Below are 5,145 nucleotides of genomic sequence, written 5' to 3' on the forward strand. Positions count from 1 at the left end.
AAAGAAATAAGCTTTTTGTGCATATGGAAGATTTCTGGAATATTTTATTTCAGCGCATGAAACATGGGACCAACACTTTACTTGTTGCGGTTATATTTTTGTTCAGTGTACAAAATAATCCTAAAGACCAATGTATAAAATTAAACTACTAAATACCTAGTGTCAAAACATTCATTTCATTACACTCATGTAATTTGTATTTTCAAAATACAGAAAATACATTTGCAAGTAGCCTCCTTAAATGGAAGTTATGAAAAACCTGGTTAACACGCTATGTTCACAACTAGGTTGTCGCGAGTGCTCATGTGTGGAATGCATGGAATTGCGGTTCTTCTACAAAAAAAAGTTATATTTTGAAATAGAGCCCATCTGCTCAATTTTGGCAGATGGAGGTGTTTCAGAAACCTTAGAATCTGCTTTTTTCCAAATCAAAACATCTGACCTGCATGAACTGGAAGTAGGATGATTTGAAAAAGTCACTTTTTTCGGTAAGCTCCGTCCCTTCTTAATCAATTAACATGCTGCGCTGTTCATCAGTCTCTTCATTCACAAGACAATTTATAATATTGTCACCCATCAGACTATTGTCAATTTAATCTTGCCTTTAGGCTACATCTAGTAGATGTGTGAAATAATTTCGATATAGTTTAGGTGTAGTTTGGATGGACCATTGTCCGATGGGCAGCCAACTGTCGGGTGAAGGAAGGGCAGGGGGAAAAAATGACATGTCCTCCTAAAACTGCTTATAACAAAAACTCTTGTGATATTGAAATTGTAGCAACGTCAGTTTGTTAAATAGACATATTCAGCAAAACTCAAGGACGGAGGGTTTCAATTTTAATTTCACATGCTCAATGGCTAGGTGGCTATTGGAATATTTACAGTAAATTTGAGCTGCAATACCTCTGCTTCAACTCTTCTGTCTGAATAGGCCCCTAGTCACAGCACCAATGTGACCAACAGGGTGTCTACCATGGGTTGACTGTGAGCCTCACAAAATGTATATGCATTGGCATTAAAGCTAAACAAAATTTCATTCGCTCGAGTTTACAGGTCGCAAGGCATGTGCATGTGGAAAAACAATACCATACAGTGTGATAATTAATTTGACCGTAAAATCTTCATGTGTTAGTGAAGCTGCATTCCACTCACTCCATGGGCTGCTTGGACTGTGCGAGCCAGGTTCAGCCCCTTCCAGACATAAATGTCCCCATTCAGCGCTCCAGAGTATGTCACTTCTCCCTTTGCCGTAGCCAGGCACAGAATGGTCTGCAGGTCCCCGGTCTTCCCAAAGATCCCCCGCTTGGGTGTCAAGGCATTCCCACACAAGGTCCAGAACTGAGTAAAGAGAAAGCTCACTTTTAGATGGCTTTGTTTTTTTGGTCAACTGACAATTTTAAGTTAAACATCAGCACTGGTAATGCTTTATTTTACCCGCTATTTTAGCCCGCTGTTAACCAGGTTGTTAATTATTATGTAATTACTTAATTGCATTGTAATTACACTTGACACAAAAGTCACCATCTTCCATTTGGTACCAGATAGTTATCAATTGTGTTGAATTCTTTGAGGTAAGTACCAGAAAGTATCTATTGTTACCCCATAGTTTCATAGTTAAAACCTTATAAACACCAGGTAAGTACAAACTTAAAATGGGCTGTTAAATAAAGCACTACCATAGTTACACTATGTGTAGCTCCAATTATGGGGCTCAGGCCTCACCTTGATATGCTTCACCCCACAGCTTACTAGCCTGTGAAGTTGGAACGGATCCCAGGCAATATCAAAGATCTGGAAACAGCAGCAAAAGCAGTTATTATGACCTGTGACATTAAGGAACACACCAGCGACACTGAAGAGCTACATTTTCTGTCTGCTTCATAGCACTGACATACACAAAATGACATTAAAATGACATGAACTCCTTAGTGTCGACAGCGTAGATATTTAAAAAATAATAACTAGGTCCATGCATTGCAATCACAAGCAGCACTATTCCATACACGTGCTAACCCTTCCCTTTGAAATGTTAGTTGTTCACAAAAAAATATACCATACCCTGTCTGAGTGTCCAGTTGCTGTAGCCAGGACCCTGCCTTTTCTCCAGTCCCAGACACACACACTGTGTTTTTGCCATCCAGCCCAACAGAGGCTAATCGCTACACAAGGGGACAATAGAAAACCAATTAGTGGCAAATCAAACCTGCTTAAGTTTATCCACTCTCTATGTTTAGGGTTAGCACCCATTCTGAAAATGGCAGTCCTAAGGAGGCATTTTATAGAACACCGTAAACCATTCTGAAACATTCTTCAAACATGGGAAAACATAAAAATGGTTTGTACAAGCTACCTTGCCATCTTAGAGTGTCATTATAGTTCCTGCACCCATGAGTGAATAGACAGTTCTTATTGCATATTTACATATACAGTGGGGGGAAAAAAGTATTTAGTCAGCCACCAATTGTGCAAGTTCTCCCACTTAAAAAGATGAGAGAGGCCTGTAATTTTCATCATAGGTACACGTCAACTATGACAGACAAATGAGAAAAAAAATTCCAGAAAATCACATTGTAGGATTTTTAATGAATTTATTGGCAAATGATGGTGGAAAATAAGTATTTGGTCAATAACAAAAGTTTCTCAATACTTTGTTATATACCCTTTGTTGGCAATGACACAGGTCAAACGTTTTCTGTAAGTCTTCACAAGGTTTTCACACACTGTTGCTTGTATTTTTGGCCCATTCCTCCATGCAGATCTCCTCTAGAGCAGTGATGTTTTGGGGCTGTCGCTGGGCAACACAGACTTTCAACTCCCTCCAAAGATTTTCTATGGGGTTGAGATCTGGAGACTGGCTAGGCCACTCCAGGACCTTGAAATGCTTCTTACGAAGCCACTCCTTCGTTGCCCGGGCGGTGTGTTTGGGATCATTGTCATGCTGAAAGACCCAGCCACGTTTCATCTTCAATGCCCTTGCTGATGGAAGGAGGTTTTCACTCAAAATCTCACGATACATGGCCCCATTCATTCTTTCCTTTCACGGATCAGTCGTTCCTGGTCCCTTTGCAGAAAAAACAGCCCAAAAGCATGATGTTTCCACCCCCATGCTTCACAGTAGGTATGGTGTTCTTTGGATGCAACTCAGCATTCTTTGTCCTCCAAACATGACGAGTTGAGTTTTTACCAAAAAGTTATATTTTGGTTTCATCTGACCATATGACATTCTCCCAATCCTCTTCTGGATCATCCAAATGCACTTCAGATGGGCCTGGACATGTACTGGCTTAAGCAGGGGGGACACGTCTCGCACTGCAGGATTTGAGTCCCTGGCGGCGTAGTGTGTTACTGATGGTAGGCTTTGTTACTTTGGTCCCAGCTCTCTGCAGGTCATTCACTAGGTCCCCCCGTGTGGTTCTGGAATTTTTGCTCACCGTTCTTGTGATCATTTTGACCCCACGGGGTGAGATCTTGCGTGGAGCCCCAGATTGAGGGAGATTATCAGTGGTCTTGTATGTCTTCCATTTCCTAATAATTGCTCCCACAGTTGATTTCTTCAAACCAAGCTGCTTACCTATTGCAGATTCAGTCTTCCCAGCCTGGTGCAAGTCTACAATTTTGTTTCTGGTGTCCTTTGACAGCTCTTTGGTCTTGGCCATTGTGGAGTTTGGAGTGTGACTGTTTGAGGTTGTGGACAGGTGTCTTTTATACTGATAACAAGTTCAAACAGGTGCCATTAATACAGGTAACGAGTGGAGGACAGAGGAGCCTCTTAAAGAAGAAGTTACAGGTCTGTGAGAGCCAGAAATCTTGCTTGTTTGTAGGTGACCAAATACTTATTTTCCACCATAATTTGCAAATAAATTCATTAAAAATCCTACAATGGGATTTTCTGGATTTTTTTTTCTCAATTTGTCTGTCATAGTTGACGTGTACCTATGATGAAAATTACAGGCCTCTCTCATCTTTTTAAGTGGGAGAACTTGCACAATTGGTGGCTGACTAAATACTTTTTTTCCCCACTGTAGGTATAGGGATTACATGTGGTATTACAGGTGTGACAAATAAAGTGGTGTAATATTTTACTTATCAGCAGTTACTGTGTAATGCTAAGTAATCACATTTCCGTTATAAAGTAACTACTGTACATTGTATAAATACGTGATGTTAAGTGTTGACAAAACCCTTTAAAAAAATGTTTCAATGAAGGATGCTCCAGGGTGAATTTTCCCCTAGGTACAGATCTCCACCCTACACCAAGAAGAACAGCTCAAAGTACTCAATCTAAGCTAAACCTTCTCAAATCAAAGGAGACCAGCTCAAAGGTGTTCCTCACCTGTCCGTCTACATCAAACGCCAGACACGCCACCCCATGTGTGTGCACGTCTCGCAGGATGGACACAGTCTGCAAAGCGTACGTGTCCCAAACACAGATGTAAGGTTCCTTCCCAACTTGTCCTGTGGCCACTTGAACTTTGTCAGGATGCATAGCAAGACTGTGTGGGTTGACCGGAGACAAATAACCATTATAAGCAGCATAGATCCTTTACAAAAAAACACAACTTATATGAAACATACTGATATACATAAACATTGGTTATCATGTATTTAACTATGCGTTTAAAGATGGAATCGGCAGTAAGGAAAACAGCACCACTGTCCGCCCCACTGCCGTTGTTCTCGCTTTTCTTTTGTTGACGAAGCGGAGGTGAGGAGCGTGGTAAAAAAATAAAATAAAAAATACAAATGCAGTACATATTCTGCTGTTCTATCACGTGTGCAATGATGTCCGAGAAAAAAATAAAAGTATTTGCGGTTTCCAGTAACTTCTTTGTCGTTGTAATATTGCAAACGGACGTGGCAGTTTCACCATTAAGGATTCCAGTTTTAATTTCCCAGTTAACATCCCGTAAAATGTACCACCATTTTATTTCATCAATTGTAATCCAGATAATATCCATATAATACCTTGACAATATGATTAGTGTTTCATTCCGTGTGAAAATGTAAAAACAATGACCAAGATATTTAGAATTTCATCCATAGAAAGGTCCTTTGGGGGAAGGATATTATTTATATTTGGCATTGTATCCAAAAGGATCATTGAGATCTAATTTATAATGTTGAGGTATTTGTACAATTTTGGAC

At 40.1% G+C, this 5,145-nt stretch overlaps 1 long non-coding RNA gene across 1 annotated transcript; it reads right to left on the minus strand.

The window, feature by feature from the left end:
- Nucleotides 1–1,201: 1,201 nt before the first annotated feature.
- On the minus strand, nucleotides 1,202–2,112 carry LOC123490372. Its single transcript, XR_006660925.1, has 3 exons — nucleotides 2,059–2,112; nucleotides 1,723–1,791; nucleotides 1,202–1,338 (listed from the first exon to the last, which is right to left on the minus strand). It is a non-coding gene; the product is annotated as an uncharacterized LOC123490372 (long non-coding RNA).
- Between the last annotated feature and the right edge of the window lie 3,033 nt (nucleotides 2,113–5,145).

The sequence above is a fragment of the Coregonus clupeaformis genome, unplaced genomic scaffold (genome assembly GCF_020615455.1).
Source record: "Coregonus clupeaformis isolate EN_2021a unplaced genomic scaffold, ASM2061545v1 scaf3766, whole genome shotgun sequence".
Taxonomy (NCBI): domain Eukaryota; kingdom Metazoa; phylum Chordata; class Actinopteri; order Salmoniformes; family Salmonidae; genus Coregonus; species Coregonus clupeaformis.